General features: G+C 49.2%; 1 protein-coding gene and 1 long non-coding RNA gene across 4 annotated transcripts in view; one reads left to right on the top strand and one right to left on the bottom strand.

Annotated features, from left to right (window-relative positions):
* Positions 1–20,635, bottom strand: part of CTIF (cap binding complex dependent translation initiation factor) — a 232,861-nt gene that overhangs the window by 14,834 nt on the left and 197,392 nt on the right. The window lies entirely within an intron of this gene.
* On the top strand, positions 19–13,665 carry LOC120585716 (uncharacterized). 2 transcript variants are annotated; one of them, XR_005648490.1, is made up of 4 exons: positions 19–3,979; positions 5,467–5,613; positions 7,609–8,412; positions 12,418–13,665. It is a non-coding gene; the product is annotated as an uncharacterized LOC120585716 (long non-coding RNA). The 2 variants fall into 2 exon arrangements; XR_005648489.1 differs by lacking the exon at positions 5,467–5,613.

Genomic DNA, 20,635 nt, shown 5'->3' on the forward strand with positions numbered 1-20,635 from the left:
GTGAGCACGGGTGACCTTTGTCATGATGACTTCAGTGCAGGGGGAGGGGCAGGTGGAAGCCTGGGTAATGCGGGGTTGGAGAGGAAGTGGAGCCCAACAGGGTGCATAATTTTTTTCATTTTTGGGAGTTTCCGTTATTTCTTCTCTGTCTGTCTCTCCTTTTCTCCTCTCTCTCTCTTTTCTTTTTTCTTTCTTTCTTTTTGGAACCTGCCTATGGAAGAGAGGAAGGGTAAGATGCTAGGAGAAAGAGACTGGCAAAGGGTCGAGGGGAACGGTTGTTAAAAGTAGGAGAGACTTGAGCAGGTTGAAAGGCGAGAGGAAGAGATGAGTAGGTGGAATGCAGGAGAGGCGGGACATAATCAGAAGAGACGAGAGGTCAGGGTCAAGTGCATAGATCAACCTTAAATAAGAGAAGAGATATCACTCCTCTGGAGCGGACAGGAGGGGCTGGCATGGCTGTGACGCAGGTACACATGCGAATGCTCAGGCTGCTCAGCCTGTCAGGGCAACTATGAAATCAATGTTGTTATACGTTCATTACTTATTATTATCACTCTGTGCCTAACTGCAATTCAGACATCCCAGGGGACAGGAATTTGTCCCAAATGCCACTTTTCTACTAGCCTAATAAGGAGCCCTAGTTCAGTGGCTATGGTCAGATGTCAAGGAAATTCATGGTTCTGACCTGGACTTCAGTCCAAGCTTGTGCCCTGTGGCCTGGCTGCCAGCCCTCCTGAGTAAGGCGGGCAGGCGGGCCGGCACCCTAACTGCGACCAGGCGCCCTGGAGGCAATAATTAGCCTCCTTCCTGCCGAGCTTGCAAACCGCCCTGTACAAAGTGGCCACAGTAAATGTCACATGGGGGAATGCTTCAGCCCACAGCTGGCCCCAGGGGGTGGAAACGTAATCTGGGGCTCAGAGAAGACACCGAATCCTGCAGATACTGGAGCCAGAGGACGGGGCCATGGCTCCAGTGGCTCCTCTTGGGGGCCAAGCCCTGGCCAAAGGCCAGGACAGGAGGTGAGTTCTGTTCATAGAGTTCTTGTGGCCATGAGTTCCCAGGACCCTGAGTCAAGATTTGAAACCCCAGGGACGTTGGCCGTGACCACTGTCAACACCTCCCAGCTTCTTCTTTACTGCCCTTCCCTCCCCTTCTAGAAGCCTGCCCGTCCTCTCTGTGGCTCATTCTGTGTTTGCCGCCCTGATGTCCACGGATCTCTCCTAAAGGGCAAACAGAACATGCCTGAGGCAGCCCTGAGGTTTTACCTTTCAAGAAGGGGTCTCCTGAGGGCTGACCAACACTTTCCGGGGCCTCAGTCAGCACCTGGCTTACATTTTTTGAGTATTCGCTCTAGATGTGAAGCTCTGAGCGATGTGTACATTTTAAGATCCATTTTATTCTTCCACCCGTTGATCTGAGTTAAATACCGCTGTAATATCTTTATTTTATAGCTGCAGAAACTGAGGCACAGAGAGGGAAATGACCTCCCCAAGAACACAAATAATGGAAAACCAGGATTTGAACCCAGGTCTCATCTGCCTCCGTAGTCAAATGACATAACCACTGCCCCACGAGGACGTCTCACACAAATAGCGCTCATGGGGTGAGGACAGGAAAGGATGGGGTGATCACACACCCTGGTTTGCCGGGGATGGCTCCGGTTTTTACCCATCAACCCAAAGTAAACAGTAACAGCATCCCTTTTGTTCTTGAAAGTGCCCTGATTTGGTACATCATATCGTCACTCAGAGAAGGGAAGGGGCGGTGAGGGGTCGGGAGCCCCCCGGATTACCATCTTGCCAGTCAGTAGACCTCCAGCCTGTTGTACTTCCCCTCCCTGTGCATCAGGGTCCCCAGTTACAAAGTGGGTTAGTGTTCCTGCCTGTGTCTGAGGGTTTTAGCAGGTGGGGTAGGAGAAGGACTCTGAAGGTGACCAAGCAGCCCTGCTCCCAGCAAGCCGGTCATCACGGCAGGAGATTGTGACACCTGCCACAGGGCTTTGCCTGAGCTTGCCAGGGCTAACTGCTCCCTGGGGACCGGAGCCGGGAACAGGATGGAGTTATGGTACTGGGCACACTGTCCACTGCTCTCTGCTGGAGCGGCGGGGCCCTGCCGAGTGCAGTCAGAGGAGAGGCAGACGGAAGAGCAGTTATTTTCCAAGCTTCCCCCGGGGAGCTCAGCCAGCAGGGCCCAGCCCGGAGGCACTGGGTATCCGGTGGCACCTGGGACCATCGCTCCCCCTCACAGTACCCTCTGGATGCCCCTCTGAAGGAATGACTGCATTTTGTGTCTGACTCAGCACAAAACAGCTCCCTGGGACAGGGGAGGGGTTTAGGCTGGCTGGGGGCCAGACATGGGGCTCAGACAGTGGGCAGATGCCCCTCACCAGGCAGTTTCTGAACTCAGGTTACTGGGCGGGGACCTGGCTAGCACAAGGAGAGAGCAGGGCAGGAGAGGGGGCCCCAGCCTGCCATCTGCTCTTAGGTGTGCCTCCCCCCAGCCCTGGCCCCTGGCCCCATCCCCTGGCTTCCCCACCTCCACCCACCTGAGTCCTGGACTTGACCTTGCTTGGCTGTGGGGGGAGGGTGTGATAAGCCTCTTGGTGAAGGGAACTAGCTGCCTGCAAAGGCATTTTCCGCTCTCTAAAGTAAACAATCAAACAGGAAATTAATCTAGAAACCCACATCAACGGAAGGTTCAGGTTGTGATTTTCACAGCCCCAGAGCCAGGAAATTCAAAGTTATAGTTCCCATAGCAACTCGCCTGTAGAACTAGCCACTGTTGGACTTGAGCGAGACCTTGAGGGGTCAACTAGGCCAGTCCCCTGCCTCCAGAAAGTGCAGTTCAACAGCAAGCCTACGTGTCTGGGGGAGACTACTCTTCGGAGGTAGAACATTAAACCCGGTTCAGAATTAGGAGTTGTAAGGCTGGGGTTCTGCTTTCAGTTCTCAAAGCAACGAGTCTCAGAAACTGAGCCATCAGTTGAAATCTCAGGGCCTCAGTTTTCTATATTCCCATATTCCAAAGATTATTCCCACGTTCACATAATAATACCCAGGCCTGCAAGACACTCAGGTGAGGGGCTGTGCCATGCGTGCTTCTTCTTATTCATGGCTCTTACTCCTTGTTCCACTCAGTCCCACCATGGCCCCCATCTGTATCCCAGTCATCCCTGAACCTAATGATTGCCCCCCACCCCCCCACACAGCTGTTTTCCCTCCAAGAAAGATCTCAGTTGAGATCTCAATTGATTGACAGGTCAAAGAACTTTCAGAACAGCCACCAAAGTGGCTCCATGTTTTGGACGCTCTTTTTCTCAACCTGTCCTCTTCTGGACCAAATATATAATACAGCCCAATGCACGCTTCCTGCTCCCCTGACTGATAACCGGGTGGAATGAATGGAGTTGGAGGCAGGCCCTCCCGCTTCAAGTATGTGGGGGGCTGTGCGTCTTGGGTGGGGCTTTCATTTCTGTGTGACTAGTGAGGAGTCCCCGCCTGGCAGGAAAGGAGATAAGGGCGGTGGCACTCAACCCAGAAGGAAACAGTCTGGAATCCTTCCCCGAGGGTCACCCCGCCTTCCCACCCGAGATGGCCACCAGCAGCCGCCTGGAATCCTTCCCCGAGGGTCACCCCGCCTTCCCATCCGAGATGGCCACCAGCAGCCGCCTGGTCTTGTCGGCGTGATTCTGCAGGCCGGCTCAGGGGCCCCTGAGACAACACTAGCTAAGGCAAGAGCAGGCGCTTGGCGGGCCCCGGGCCCGTGGCAGAGGACGCCGGCCTGCCCGCCCACCCGCCAGCCTGGCCCTGGAGCCAGAGCTGTGAATTGAGCAAAGCCGAGGAAGGAGAGAAGTGGCGCCTGCTGGAAAGCAGACAGAGCGGCTCCTTGATTTCCTAATAGGCCTCGCCGCATGCCAGGGGCCGACAGGCCAGCTCAGAGCACCCAGCCACGCTTGCGAAACAGTCCTTTCCTCCTTTGGGTAAGCTTTCCCGGGTGGCCGGGCTGCTGTCCAGCCACCCAAGTCCCTGGACAAGGCCATCCCCTCCCCCCACTGCCTCCCTGCCTTCTCCTGTGGCTAAGTACATCAGAATATGGTGGGCAGCTCAGGGAAGACGAGACGCCCCCTGGGGGTGCAAGATATTTCCTTTCATAAAGCCAGGCACAGAAGTTCAACCAGAAAGGAGAAAGGTGGTGGGGAGATCGCTGTGGACGGACCACAGGTTTCCCTGCCGTCACAGAGGGAACCTTCTGCAGGGCAGTGCCACAGAGGGCGACCCATCAGCTTCCGAGGAGGGGCCTCCCTGCAGGCAGGGCCCATGGGCCCCCTGCTGCTCACTGCCCAGGGCACATGGTTATCTGCAGGGCTCTGCCAGCCTGCCTTTCCTTGAGCCTGGGAAGAAGCTTCTTAGAAGGTTCCTCATGATATGCCAAGTTAACCAGGTGTCCTTCCCTCCATTCTCAAACTTTACAGGGTGAGTGGGGGAGGGCACGAGTCACCAGCAAGGGGCTGTCAGGAGATGGAGAAGGGGTGCCCTGGCCCCTTACTCTGCCACCGAGCGTGGAACTCCAAAGAAGCTTTGGTTAAACCATGTCCTCTTCAGCATGATAATCTTGGCAAGCTGTATTTAAGAAGAATAAATGCCTGCATAACCCAGTTACCACACAGAAGTGCCAGCCTTAGGGATGGGGGGTGGAGTGTGAGGCCACACCGCAGGAGCTGGGCTGGACGTCTGTCCCTTGGGTGAGGGAGCTTGGCTGGTTCTGTGGTGAGTTTGGGTGGAAAGCAGTAACCAAGGACCAACTGGGCAGGGACAGCTGGGCTTGGGACAATTAAGCAGAGGATAATAGAGCTGTGCTAAAGGCATAATGAGCATTTGTACTGCGAGCAGCAGCCATCCAATAGAGGGGCAGACAGGCCTGGGCTGAGAAAAGGGCCTGGGGCTGCCTGGGGAGGCAGAAGGATTTGGTAAATACTCTCTGCCAAGTCTAAGGCAGAGATAAGAGTATTTAATTGGCACCTGGAAGTTTGTTTGGCTTTAGAGCCTTACCCTTACTTAGCAGAATATAAATTTTCATAATGGGGCAACTCTTTTTCTATAGAGGTGATCTTTTTGGATGAGTGAGCTCGCAAGGCAATATTCTGTAGTACCCATTCATTTGGATCACCAGGATGCAAGGGGAGAATGGGCTTAGCCTGGCACTCAGGCGCTCGCTGGCCCACTCCCCTCTGGGGTCCTACACAGACCTTGGGGCCAGCCAAACCCATCTGTTCTCAGGCCTATGAATATGTCTTGTCCTCATCTACCTTCGGCTTTTGCTCCTCATTGTCTCTGCTGGGCCTGTCTTCTTCCACCCTGGATCCATTTACTGGATCACTCAAGACCGACCGCAAGACCCTCCTTCATTCTTCAACTATTTGGTTCTACTGAGTTCTAGGTCTACCTAGACTAGTTTTTCCTCACACAGGACTTTGTGCCCAGCTGGCCTTCTCAAGAGACCTGTGGATTGAGTTGGAAGGAAAGTATATGCTGGCCAGAGCAGAGTCACTCAGAAGGTCCTCTCTGTCCCCTGGGATGCAGCCTCCCTGAGACATACAGGCTTGGAGAATGGCAGGTCTGTACCCTCCTCCAGGGAGTCTGAAGAAATGGTAACAATTTTCATTCATTCATTCAACAAGGAGGCACGGATCCTGTCCTCATAGATCCACTAGTCTAGTAGAGAAGACAGACATTGCACAAGCAGATCAGTGATGGGAACTGAGGCTGTAAAGAGGAACTGTCTGAATTCTAATTCCAACTCAGTCATCTACTATCATGTTGCATAGCTAACCTCTCTGTGTCTCAGTGTCCTCCGAGAGAGAACATGTGGGAGACAATTCTTTTACAAACGCTGTCTCTACATTGTTCACAATAGGCAAGACATAGAAATAACCTAAGTGTCCTTCTATGGATGATTGACTAAAGATGTGGTACATATAGATAATGGCATACTACTCAGTCATAAAAAAAGATGAAGTATCACCATTTGCAACGACATGGATGAATCTTAAGAGCATCATGCTAAATGAAATAAATCAGATGGAAGAGGACAAGAACCATATGATTACACTCATATATGGGATATAAAACAGAAAGCAACAAAGGAACAAAGAAAACAAAAAAACAAACTCATAGACACAGAAAACAGTGTTGGGGTTACCAGAGGGTAAGAGGGGTGGGCGGGGGGAAGGAAGAAGGTAAAGGAGGTCAAATATGTGGTGATGGAAGGAGACTAGACTGGGTGGTGAGCACACAATAGAGTATACAGACATCGTATTATAAAGCTGTACACCTGAAACTTATATGTTATTACCCAATGTTACCTCCAATAAACTTAATTAAAAAATAAATTAAAAAAATAAATAAACATTGGCTCTAAAGGAAAGAGAGAAATGGGGTGGCTCCTGGAGGGGAATGTGGGGTCAGGAGAAGGTTTTCCTCCTTCCGATGGGTTTGGTGGGCTGATGAGTAGAAGCCACTCGAGGGAGAGAAGCAGGTGTTACAGGAGAGAGATGAGAAGCCCATCTGAGGGAAGCCTAGAGAAGGAGAGAGGGATGGGGGGGCATGCAGCGCCCTACAGTCAGCAGCGTGTGGAGCAGAGCGACCGCCCTGGGGGACGGGCTACCCAAAATAGGCCCGACCGAGGCAGGTCTCTCATGGCTGTGAAGAGGCCCGAGACAGCCTGTGGGCCCTAGGAGATAATTAAAGAAAGCCAATGTTATGTAAGCAGACTTAGATAGCCGTTTGGGTTAAGAAGAAAGATACTTAAATCTGGCCTTCAGATTATTTTAAAAATCTTACTCTATTATTTGTGTTTATATATAAATCACTCTTTCTTCAAGCTGTGTGCTAATTTCACTGCAAAATTACATAGAAAGATCCCAAACGGGATGATTTTACCTTGGACTTCTACTTTTCTCAGTTGAACATTTTTTGAGAAAACGTTTTGTTGGATTATCGCACATGCAAAAATAGGTACAAACCCTTAGTATACCGCTAGACGAATTTTCACAAAGGTGCTGCTATGCCCTGACTAAGAGCTAGAACCTGGGCTGCACCCCCCAGTCCTCTCGTGCCCCTTTTCACTGACCCTCCCCTAGGGTCACCATGATCCTACTCATCACCATAGCTTAGTGTCACCTGTTTTGCCCCTCCCCACATATTTAAACCGAAAGCAAAGGCATGTATCCTGCAGGGTGGTCCCTGCCAGGCTCCCTGCTTACCTGGTGGCAGTTTTGAGAGCCCCCCATCCCCATTCTTGGCTGCCCTACTCCAGGTTTTCCTTCCCAGGATGTCATCCGATTCTGGATTGGTGGGACAGGTATGCTAATTATAGTTTTTAGGGCTGAGGAAATGGAAAGTCAGATCTGAATTAGATGATGCACAATGTGCCAAATATATCAGCTCAGGGAGCTGATTCCCAAATCCAGGAATCTGTCCTAAAAGTTTGGTGCTTCCTTATGCATTGTGTTTATAGATGTGTGCCCTTTAACTTTTTTGGAACATGAAACCCTTTGAGGGTTTTACGAAAACTCTGGCATCTCGCTCAGAAAAATGCACATCTCCACAGATTCACAGACGTTGGTGTACAACTCCAGTGGGTTCCCAGACCTTGGAGGACACCCAAGTGACATGGCCTGACACACTCCAAACTAAATCACCAATGGGGATGTCACAAGAGCACGGGACAGCGACTGCCTCCATAAGGACATCAACACAGCTACAGTTCCGTGTGTCACCGGGAGGATCACGGAGGCTTTTTCTGTGGCTGTCCAGGCTGGGGCTGGGTAGCTCTGTGGTTAAGGCAGAATGCCAGGGTGGCCAATAAAGATATAAAAGTTCTGTACTATGTTCTGGACACTTGACAGATGTGATCAGTAATCCTTATGGCAACCCGGCAGAGGTTTCTCTATTTTACTAATGGAAAAGCTGAGGCTCGAAGAGGTTAAGTAACTTGTCTCGCATTTCAACTAGTACCAATGAGATTAGAAATCATGGAAGTCTGACAGCCAAGCCCCCATTCTTCCCCTTTTCCTTCCCACGAGGGGGCTTTTAGCTTTCCTTTTGGACTGCTCTGCGGATCCCCGAAGCCAAGCAGGGAGTTTCTCTAAGGGGCAGGGCAGGGTGGTCGGGCGGGGGCTGGCTGACAGCCTGGGGATGCCTCAGTGCACACATCTCCACTCCTGGGAGATGACTCACTGGAGCCCTGCCACTTTGGGACTCCAGGGGACACATGTACATTTCCTGCGTCTCAGCTAGAGCCTCGGGCGGTGTGAGCTGGCAGGGTAGTTCTCTGTAGGCGGCTGGAGATAGAAAGCCACACTGCTCTGTATGCTGGGATGAAGAAGCCTCTCCCTGGATTCATATGATAGAGGTATGTCACCTCTGGGCCTCAGTTTTACCATCTGTGAAATGGGGGTGAAGGTGAGACTCAGTGCTACTCGGCGTATGGCGCTCCTACCAGCAGCGTCAGCATCACCTGGGAAATAGCCGGTTCCCCTCTATGACAGTGATTCTCGAATTTAATGTGCATCAACATTGCCTGGAGGGTGATTTCCTCGTCGAGAATTAGAACAGGGGCCAGTAAAGTACACACAGCCCACTGGCCAACTCTGGTCCGCAGCCTGCTGTTTACAAGCCAATAAGCCAAGAATAGCTTTTACATTTTTAAATAGCAGGGGGAAAATAAATCAAAAGAAGAGTAATATTCTGCGACACATAAAAATGACAAATTTTAGTGTCCATAAATAAGGTTTTGTTGGAACTCTTGCTCATTTACATATCGTCTATGCCTTCCCATTACGAAGGCGAGTCGAGCAGTTTCTACAGAAACCGTTCTCATCGCTTCGCACTGCTGCTCAGTGCAGTACAATCACAGGGATGTGGTTAAACTTGATTTTGCCTCTTGGCCTGCAAAGTGAAAATATTTACTATCTGGTCCTATACAGAAGTTTGCTGATCTCCGATGAAGAGTGTGAAGGGGAGAGGAGAGGAGAGGAGAGGAGGGGAGGGGAGGGGAGGGGAGGAGTGTGGAGGGGGCAGGAGGGGTGTGGAGGGCAGGGAGAGGAGCATTATGATTCCTTCTGGGGGGCAAGGAGCTGTCAGGGGCTTCTGGGATCTGTGGGAGTCCTGGTCTGGCTGGGTCAGCCAAAAATCCTTACCCACTCTCTGAGGGTAGTCTGGAAGGCCCCCCCATGACCATTTCCCTGGATGAAAGCCCCCAGTTCTACTTCTAGAGCAGTGGTTCTTAACCGGGAAGCTCCCCCAGAGCACAGTCTCCAGGGACTCTGCAAGTTTTAATGCACGTGGGTAGTTTCTGGGGAGAGGGTCCATCGCAAGGGTCAGTCATCTCTCCTCCCCCAGCATCCCTTTTCTTTTGGGGAACACATTTTTCTCATCCAACTTCTCCTTTCGGAATGTGAAAGTCTCTGGGAGGGTAACACCCCACGTACACATGCCACCTACCCAGGAAAGGGGGAGGTTATCTGGTGGCACAGGCAGGTCTTAGGGAAGTCTTGGGAGTCTGAGGAGGACTGAAGGGAGGGGACAGGCGAACTGAGGTGAAGGAGACTTCTGGAGAGAGGAAGTGGTAAGCAGATTATGGCCTCTTTCCCAGAGGGCCACATGCCCCCTGACTCCCCACACTCCAGAATCCACTTCTCTTCATCATCGAGAGACAAAAAAGGAAGCCCGGTGGGCCAGTGGCAGCCACCCTCACCAGTGGGTGGCAGCCACCCTCGCCAGTGGGCGCCTCCACTCCCCGGAGCCCACGAGGCCTCCTGCCTGTGGCATCATCCAAGCAAGTCTCAACTCTGGCCCTGGGATCCCAGGTATTTTCCCAGCCAGCCCCACCTCATCTAATTGCTTTCCAGTCAGCTCATCCTTGGCCCACGCCCTCAGCTCCAGCCAGGCAAGCCACCTCAGTGTGGCCAGCAGTAGCTTCAGAGACTTCCCATGGCCCTGGTCCAAGCCTGGAGCAGCCTCTTGACTCCCCTTGCCCAAACCACATCCTCTTTGCTCTTCCCCATACCTCAAACTCTCCTCTGACTAACATTTCCAAACCAAGCAAAGCTCAGTCCAGTCCAGACCCAAAGCAACAGACTCATTCATTCCCTGCCGTCCCCTCTTCTCCTCAGACTGGCCACAACCCAGCTATCAGGGGAAGAACGATTAGCAAAAAAGTAGAGTTGTACCTACTGTTCAATTCCCAGAGCTAATTGTTTTAAGCAGGGCTTTGGCCTTAATTAAAGGACAATTAGTTAGTGAATGTGTGTTTGCATTTCCACAAGTGTGTTTGCGTTTCCTAAGCCCGGCTTTTAACCCTGGGAAACCAGATTCAGCAAATACTTCTATGTTTCAATACCTCTGAGTAAGGGACAAGGTCTTAATTACAAAAATGGCAGTCCTGACAACAGCAGTGTAATCAAAAGGGCAATGAAAGAATGAGCTAATTGTGCCTTCCACGTACTGCACCATTTCTGTTCAGCCATAGCGAGGAGGAGCTGGCAGCTGTCTGTGCGTCCTCCCTCAGTCTGTGGATTCTGTTCTTAGCTCTGTCATGCAGTCTGCCATCCCTGCCACCCACTTCCTTTCCCCCCATTTTCTATATTTTTCTTCTCTTACTTTCTCTGCCCCCTCCTTTGCTCTTCCCACATTTCTCCATGCTGGGGTCAAAAGGATAGCCTTTCACAGACCCTACCAGGGAGCTGCAGCCAGCCGACCAATACCACCAGCACATTGGCTGTCATGGGCAGTGTTTCAGCTCCTGGTGCTCTCCTTCGCTTCTAGGTGCTCAAGGAGAGAAGCTATAAAAAATCCTTTGAGGACTTTGAGGATCTAGGTACTTTTGGGATCCAGAACTGTTCCAAAAGCCTGAGGATTCTAGAAGCTAGCCTCCAGACCTATGTTGTCTGGTATAGTAGCCACCAGCCATATGTGGTCTTGAGCCCTTGAAATGTGCCTAGTCCGAACGGAGGGGAGCTTTAAGTGTCAAATACATACTGGGTTTCAAAGACTGAGAATATAAAAAAAAAAAGGATATAAAAAAGTATCGCATGGATCTTTTTAATATTGATTACGTTAAAACAATAATTCTTTGGATATTTATTAAAATTAATTTCGCCTGTCCTTTTTTAAAAATGCAGCTACTAGAGAATGTCAATGACATAGTGGCTTGCATTTTATCGTACTGGACATGTGGCTCCACAGCTGGGATTGTGCTGAGATGGTTAAGGGCTAAGAAGCTGCCCCTGTCCTCAATGTTGGTGACTGTGGGTGTCTTCTCCCACCTGCTCCGTTCTCCCACCTCCTGTGTCATGCGCTCACCTTCTTCCCAACCCTCTTGCACCCCGTGCATCTTCCTTCCCCCCTCCCCATCATGGGAGGCAGGAGAAAACCTTGCTGCTCCACTTGCGTCTCCAGGCCCAGCCAAAGGCTGAAGGCCGATGTGATATACAGCAGGTGCTCACTCAGTGGCCCCTCAATAACCACTTCCCCACAGTTCTCTAACCATGAAACCGTGCCAGAAGCCCACCCTGAGTCTGACTGTGGCTCATGGGATTCTGACTTTAGACAGACTAATTAAATCTCATAAGAAGCCTGGCAGACTGAAGTTGAGAAAAGATCACTTCACTAGAGTGAAACGTGGGGACAGAACACAGGCAGCTTCATTGGCTGACAGCAGTTTTACACTGGTTCGCATTTACTGTGAGCACAAATTGCTTCCTTTGAGTTTGATTTGGGGGAAGTGTCTCTCTTCCTTCTTTCATTCTGAGCTCATCTCAGAATGATGGGCAAACATCATGCAGAGGCAACTGGGACCACTACCAGCCAGCCCCGTCCTGCTCGCTTACCTCCCCTCTTTAAGGATTCTGAATTTATCTCCTAGAACTCTTCTCTGATTAACTCTAGAAGGGCGACTGTTATCTCCTACTCTACTCAGTCTAGACATTCTACTTCATTAATTTCGTCAGCAAGTGTTTACTGAGCCCTACGAAAGGTCAAGCACTGTTCTAGGCACTGGGGATATAGCTATGAGCAGAATGGACACATTCCCTGCCTTTAGAGTTTCCACCTTACTTGGGGAGATGGAAAACAAGCAAGTTAACAAAGGTAACTCTAAGGTAAAGCCAGATACTGTGGGGTTATGGTCAGAGAGGGTCTCCCTGGGGAAATGAAGGACTCTGGAAGAAGGCATTCTCCCAGAATGAATGTCAAGGGCAAAAGACCCAGAGACTGACTGCACTGCGTCCCTTCACATTTTTTTCTCATTAAGAAGCACTTCATTTTATACGATAAAAAAAAAAAAAATGCTGCTGACTGATCCCTTTATTCTATGTCTTTTGTTTTCCGTGTCTTTGTTTTGTGTGTCCTGTTACAGGGAAGGGAGGAAGTCAACTTGCAATTAGCAAATCTACTAAATTACATTTAATCCTCATCCCGGCAAGGAACTGAGGGCCAGAGAGGGTAAGTTGCTTGAGTTTGTCTGGCTCTGAAGTCTGTCTTCCTTCCTTGCCCCCCATCCCCCACTACTATTCAGGATATAAGAAAGGCAGATCTGGGTGGTTTCTTCCACTGGGGCCTGGTCCAGCTCCCTTGTTACTTCCTGATCAATCACTGCTGGCGGCCGTGATAACAGTGGCTATCAATAAGGAACTGGGCTCTAGCTAGGTGTAGAGGTGGAAAGAAAAGAAGAGAAAAGGTGGCTTCTAACTGTGTATGGTCCAGACCCATAAGTGCTGCGTAAATGCTATTTACATCTATCTGAAGGGAGGCACAATGGTGAGTTAGGGTATCATCATCTGCTGACTTTAGAGCCCGAGCAGGTTAAAACAGCAAGATCCATGCGGGGCCTGAAGAGAGTGGTGTTGATTTATGCACCAGCTCCCAGCATAGGGTGCTTCGTTTTTTTCCTTCTCTGCCCTAGTAGACAGGTGAGGGTAGGTCCCAGCAGCCAGCCCCTGCTTAGCACCCGAGTTGCTGGGTGGAGGGTACCTTGAGCTGGGGCGTGAAGGCTGGGCAGGGGTGTGGATGGGCAAACACCATGCAGAGGCAACTGGTGGGGGGCACTGAGGAGGCCAGGCCATGCCAGGATTCAGTGGGGCCTCTTACATCCTCCCTGTGGGTGGGAAACAGGTAAACTTCATTTTTTTGCACTTCTGGGTTATCTTAAGTTCCTGATGGCCATCTTTCGCCCCCACAGTGCCTGTATCTTCTAAATATACAGGTCATTCTCTCTCCCTTCCAGCCGAGCCCTCCACGGGGACCTACGCCAGCCTGTCTCCCCTCATGCTTCTATGCTGGCTGGGCAGTCTGTGATATCACCCTACTAGGAACCTGCGACTGGGGGGTGGGATGGGGTGCAGGCATTCTAAGTTTTTTAAACCCAAAGGATTTAAAAATCTAGGCAGATGTGTAAATGCATACGCATGTGTATCTTACAAGAAACAGTTTATCCTCCAGCGTCCCTTAGCCACCTTAGAAAAAATCCACACCCGGCCCCTCAGTGCTAAGGCCTTCGGCTCCTCCCTCCCGGCTCGCCTTCAGTGCGACTCTGCAGAAAGCAAGGCCTCTTGAAGTTCAGACATTAATTACTGAGTTAGAATATTTTTCAAAATTACAAGGCATAGCCCCAGGAGATAAGAGGAAGGAGGAGGAGAGCACAGAGCAGGCGGGGGAGGGGAGGAGAGCCAGTCTGCCCAGGACGCGGAGGAGGCCCCCCACCCCGCCCTGCCCCGCCTCTGGGAAGAGCCCCCACCTCCACCCCGCAAGGCCAGGCGCCCCCTGCAGGCCGCGCTGAGATCAAGGGAGAGTGCGAGCTCCGCCTAGGGCGTGGGGGCAGGGAGGGCTGCGAGAAAGGATGCAGGACTTTTCTTTTCAGTCCTGAGCAAAAAAGTTTAGACGACTCAACCTCTTACCTTCCCGCCTGAGGCCTTCAAGGGAATATTCCTGCTAATGGTTATGTTAATTAATACTATTTTCAATGTAGGGGAGAGAGATCAAGTCATTCCCCCTCTATGTAAGTAGGAGGACTGACGACGCTGAGGACTCCCTGGGAGGGAGCAGGAAGGGCTGGTGGCAATCCAACCTAACTTTTAAAAAATGCTGAACATTGATGTTTAAGGAAAACGGCTCCCACCCATATATCCTTTATACAGCGACCTAGTTCTCAGAGAACCACATCCTCTCTGAATCGCTAAATTTTAGAGAAAATACCCAAAGCTTGCAACCACCACCACCTTCCACAGGGAGTTGAAGACGTCCTCCTCCTGAAGCCATGCTGAGATGGGTTTGGAAACCTCTTGAGTTTTAAGACTGTCTGAAACGGTTCTGGCGTGGAGTCTAGTTTCCCTGTGGAAGCCAGGGTCTGGTGGAAGCTGGTATTTTTATAACTCGAGGCTCTCTATCAGATCCTGTGTTACCACGGTTGCTAAGGGGAACACTGGCTTCAAATTTCACATTTCAGTTTGCAGTCTGGCTAAGGAAGTGGAACAGTTAAAGGGTGGGGGCTGGGGGAGACCCAAGTTTTATCTGAGGAAGTCAAGAACTCACAGCCTCAGATGGGGCAGCGTCTGTGTGTGCATGTGTGTGATAGTGTGTGTGTGTGCATGTGTGTCTGTGTCTGTGTGTGTGTGTTGGGGGTAATACAGGCAGGGCATTACACCACAGAGTGACTTGGCTGCCAAGTGGAGGAGGGGGGCGACAACTCTATAGAGGGGACAAAACTGTGAGGAGTTATTTCTGCGGAGGTTACAGGAATGGTTGCCTAAGCTGGGGTATTCATAGCAGCAGCTGCTGGACCTGGAGGAACTCTGCTGCTAAATCAGTGCCCAGGGGCTGTGTACCTGCCTTGCGAAGGCTGCATTCTCGGAGGAACATTCCAGGCCCGGTCTGCGCATGATTGGGGCTTGGAATAAACTGTCCATGGAAGAGGGCTCTCCTGAATCTTCAAGCTTTGTCCCAGCCCTTCACTTCCCACTTAGTCTTTTTGATTGACTGTTATAGTGACGATGAATTTAAAGACGACAAAGAATCAAGGGTTGTTCTCTGCTAAGATGCCTCTGCCAGGCAGATCTGGTCTCATCTGCCATCTGGACTCCCACATTCCTGATTTCCATTCTCACCCTGTTTTGAGCACTGCACTTTCCACCGTGCCCTGAGTTACCTGGGGCGGTGGCGGGGAGGTCCCTCTGGCTAGAGAGAACCCTGGATTTATTTGACGTTGTAATCTTAGCACATTCCTAACAGGAAAGGTGTCTAGGAGATTTTTCAGTTCAATAAAGCAGCAGCATTTTTCTCAGTGTTTGTTGAATGAATAAACAAACTCTCCTTTATGCTTTCCAGGTGTTGCTCTCTGGCTCAGAAATTTCCAGAGGTTTTCAGTATCATCTTGCGTCTACCAGAATGCCTCTGTCAGGAGTCAGCCTTGCCCACAACTCACCCATTAGGCCCTCTCTTTATCACACAGACGCGGACGGGCCCTCGGGCTCATTTTGGTCCCCAAGCCTCCTCTCAAACTTTTCTTGTTTGAGAAGAGTTGGCCTTTCTCCCTGCCAATATCCGTGCGAAACCTGCTACTCCTTAAGCTCGAGCTCCCCTTCCTCTTCGTCCCCCCAAAGCTCCCCATACCCCTAAACTTCCCCTACCTCTATATTGTATTTGTACAATCCATCACAAATGTTCACGGCTGCTTAATTCCTGTGGATGCAGTAGCCAAGCGGATTGTAAGCCTTTAGGGGGAGGATCACCATTTATACTGCCTCCTCCTAGTATAGCTAGGGAACTTTGCAATTCAATGAGAAAGTACCATTGTCTCAAATAACTGCTTACTGAATGAATGCGGAGTCCTGAGCAAAATGCTGTTGGGGTTATGTGATAGATGAGACCCAGCCTAACCCTAGGTACCAAGGAAAGATTGAAATGATTTAAAAGCAACGAAGAAGAGGTCACAAGACATGAATACAACCGCCTGGCAAAGGGCATGTCCAAAGCAGGCATTAGCAGCCCCGTGTGGGTGCTAGTTCTATAGGATGTTACGGGAGGAGTGAATCTGGGCAGGGTGGGGATGCAGTGGGAGTGAGCCTGGACTGGAGGGCGGGCAAGATGAGGAGGAAGATCCCGCTCTAGGCAGAAGGAATGCAAGAGGCCTTCTGTGGAAATACAACAGGGTGGCTGTAGCTGTACAGGACTCATGAGAGGTTCTCCAGGAAAGGGGGGGTGTTGTATTTGATTGTGGAGGGCCTTGGTGCCTAGTTAGGAGAATAGACCTGACTTTCTGGAGTGGCCTGTGATTTAATACTTCTTGTGAGCAATGCCTGGAATATGGTTTGCTTTAAACAGCAACAGGTCAGCTCAAGGAGGAGCTGTCATGTACCACTGCCTTTTCATGACCATCTCATTTATTTTAAGCCTTGAAACAAACCTGCAGAGTAAGTATTATTTTTACTATTTCCATGCTACAGATAGAAAACTGAGGTTCGGAAAGATTAAAGAATTAGATTAAAGCCCCACAGCTAGAAAGTGGCAGAGCTGGGATTCAAACTTAGGTCTCTCCGACCCTTCCAGCTGTGCCCTTCCCCAGCTCTTTGCTTGCCAACCGCCACTCACTAAATGCACCTGAGATGCAGCTACTCATGTCTCTCCACCTTGGCTGCACACTGGAGTCACATGGGAGGTTAATTCCCCACCCCGTAACCCTGGCCCAAACCCCATCCCCACAAAGTTTAGTTTAATTGATTGAAGGAGAGGTCTGAGAATTTGTAATTCTGTAAAAGCTTCTCAAGGTGCAGAGTTGAGAGTCTGGGCTGCATGGAGGATGACTTCAAATCTCCCCTCTCCGTGAGGGTCCACAGCTACCCCAGGTGACCTTGGCCTCTTCTGGCCATAGTGGGCCTACCCTGCTCCCTGCTGGGCCGCTGAATGAAGCCCAATCTCCTGCTCTGGGGAAGGGGGAATGGTCCCACTGGAAAGGCACTTCTGAAGAACTCTCTGAGCCCTGTGAAATAGCAGAGGATCTCTACCCATACCCACTTCATCTCAGCTTTTTCCGAGGTCAGATTTCCCCTGGAGCCAAAACAATGTGAGCAGCTGAATGCACGCTCACGCAAAAAGTTGGAAAAGTGGCTCTTTCATTGTTGCACGGAGCGATTTCATTTCCTGAGAAGCCTGACTTGCTGCCCTCTGTGTTCTCCCCAGCCTGTGCCTGCTAGCCTCCTCTAGAAGCCCAGCCAGTCGCATCCCTGTGGAGGAGAGGGCGCCCCTTGGAGACACCCCTCAGAGGTACCTGCCCACTCTCTGCTTCCTCTGGAAAGGGCAGGGAGGGGTGAATGGCGTTTCTTGGGCCTGGAGGGGAGGAGAGTAAGGGAGCTGACCAGAGGGAGAGGTTGGTGCAGCCGGAGGGGATGCACAGGGGGGAGAGATTACTGGCAGAGGCAGCCCCCCTTCCTCCTTTCCTCTACTCCTGACCTCTGGCAATGGCTACCAGACTTGGAGGAGGGCAGGAAGATGGGAATCGCGGGTAGAGATGGACTGGGGGATTGGAATATAGAGAGAAAGGATAAGAGGAAGTGGAAAGAAATAGGTCCACAGTGCATGGCAAAGTCTGCTCAAAGGAAACAGGTGGAAGGGGTTAAAAGCACTCCAGCATCCCCTACCAAAGGAATTTTCAACAAAGCTCTTAAAGTAAGGAGCCTAGAGAGAAGCAGTCAATGGTAACCCAGAGTCTAGCAAAATCAAAATCACCACTGGGTCACAGAGGTGACAGACAGAGGAGTGGAGGGGGCTGAGGTCACTGTAAGATCAGGAAAGGGTTGGAGTAGAGGACGGTGCTGGATGAACGAAACCCAAAGCCTGGCAGGTCGGCTCCAGCTAAGATTGGAGATGACAAAACCTTTAGCTAAGGCCAAAAACACTAATTATGCCCCTCCTGTGTGTGGGGTCCTTGAAGTCAGTTTGGCAAGATGAAGGGGTCCTTAGAAGTCTATTAAAAAACTGCTTGAGGGATGTCTAATCATTCGTTTGTGTCTTCTTTAATTTCTTTCATCAATAGTCTATAGTTTTCAGTGTACAAGTCTTTCGCTTCCTTAGTTAAGTTTATTCCTAAGTATTTTATTCTTTCTGATACTATTGCAAATGGGATCATTTTCCTAATTTCTTTTTCAGATAGTTTATTGTTAGTGCATAGAAATGCAATTGATTTTGTATCCTGAAACTACTGAATTCATTTATTAGTTCTAATAGTTTTTTGGTGGAGTCTTTATAGTTTTTAATATACATGATCATGTCATCTGCAAAAAGAGACAATTTTACTTCTTCCTTTTCGATTTGAATGCATTTTATTTTTTCTTGCCTAACTGCTCTGGCTAATACTTCCAGTAATATGTTGAGTAGGAGTGGTGAGAATGGGTACTCTTGTCTTGTTCTTGATCTCACATTGAAAGACTTAATATTGTTAAAATGTCCATACTAGCCAAAGTGACTTACAGACCCAATGCGACCCCTATCAAAATTCCAATGGCATTTTTTACAGAAATAGAAAAAACAATTCTACAATTCATAGGAAACAACAAAAGACTCTAAACAGCCACAATGACCTTGAAACAATTTAAAAGGAACAAATCACGAGGCATTGTGCTTCCTGATTTCAAAATACAAAGCTACAGTAATTAAAACAGATATATAGACTAAGGGATAGAATCGAGAGCCCACAAATAAATCCATGCATATATGTCAACTGATCTTTGACAAAAGTGCCAAGAAAGCAATGGGGAGAGGATAATTTCTTCAACAAATGGTGTTGGGAAGATTGGACATGCACATACAAAAGAATAAAATTGGACTCATCTTACACCATACACAAACATCAACTCAAAATGGATTAAAAACGTAAATATAAGAACTGAAACTGTAACTCCTCGAAGAAAACATAGAAGGAAAAAAACATGGGGGGAAGAGCTTTATGACGTTGGTCTTTGCAGTGACTTCATGGCTATGACACCAAAAGCACAAAAGGAAAACTCGAGAATTGCGACTACATCGAACTAAAACGCTTCTTCCCAGCAAAGAAACAATCAATAGAGTAGAAAGTGACCAAGCAAAAACCCTAATTAATAATCAGGTTTAAAAAATGAGCTAAGGACTTGAGAATCGGCATTTTTCCAAAGACATACAAATGGCCAATAGGTATATGAAAAGATGGCCAATGTCACCAATCATTGGGGAAATGCAACTCAAAGCCATGAGATACCGCCTCACACTCGTTACAATAGCATATATATTTATGACACCAGTCGTTGGCAAGTATGTGGAGTGATTAGAACTCCTGTGCTTTGTTAGTAGGAATTAGGAGTGCAAAATGGTACAGCTGCTCTTAAAAACAGTAGAGAGGTTCCTCAAACAATTAAAAATAGAACTACCATATGATCCGGCAATCCCGTTTCTGTGTATTTATCCAGAAGAATTGAAATCAAGATCTTGAAGAGGTATTAGCACTCCCATGTTCATTGTGGTATTATTCACAGGAGCCAAGATGTGGAAACAACCTAAATGTCCATTGACAAATGAATGCATTAAAAATGCGGTATACACATAACATGGAATACTATTCGACTTTTCAAAAGAAGGCCATTACGCAACTTGTGACAACATGCATGAACTCGGAACACATTAGGCTAAGTGAAATAAGCCAGTCACAGAAGAACATATACTGCATGTTTTCACTTCAATGAGTACCTACAACAGCCAAACTCACAGAAGCAAAGAACAGAATGGTGGTTGCCAGGGGTTTGGGCAGAGGGGGAAGTGGGTACAAAATTTCAATTATGCAAGATTTGTAAGTTCTAGAGATCTGTACAATGGGTGCCAAGAGAACAATATTGTTTTGTACAGTTAAAAATCTATCAAGAGGGTAGAGCTCATATTAAGTGTTCTTACCACAATGAAAATGTAGAAACATTAAAAAAAATTAAAAAGAGCTCATGAGACAAATACGAGGTGTAAACGGGAGGGCAAGGTGACTCAGGTGGCTTTGTGTTATCAATAACATTCTTTCATCACTTTGAAAAGCATCTTGGCTATAACCATCAGCTCTCAAACAATAAAAGGACTCATTGAAAATTACTCTTCTCCATCCCTCAAAGAAGGATCTCTGATTGGCAAATGTTATTTATAGCAAAAACGGAATCAATTCCGCAAAGATTGATTTGGCTTCCGCCATATAGCAGGTGCCGGGCTCTGGACTGAGAATAAATATGAGAGGAGGGGCTGCTCGGCTCGCAAGGCAGCGTAGCAGGGCAGTTAGGAGCAGGGACCCCGGTGCTCAGAATTAGATTCCAACATTGCCTCTGTCACCTGCTGGCTGTGTGGCCCTAAGTAAACCACCTGATCTCTCTGTTCTCTGAAAAATGAAGATGACAATCTTCAGGGTGTTGTCGGAGTTATAAGACAAAGGAATGCACAAAGTGCTTTGGACAATGCCGTCCACTGCACTGTTATCGTCACTAAATACTACTTAAGGTGATGGGAAAAGGATGGAGCTGAAGGATGACATGCACTGCCTTGCTCCAGTGCTTGACTGAGAACAGGAGTGTCCCAGAAGAGAT

The sequence above is a fragment of the Pteropus medius genome, unplaced genomic scaffold (assembly GCF_902729225.1).
Source record: "Pteropus medius unplaced genomic scaffold, Ma_sr-lr_union100, whole genome shotgun sequence".
NCBI lineage: Eukaryota > Metazoa > Chordata > Mammalia > Chiroptera > Pteropodidae > Pteropus > Pteropus medius.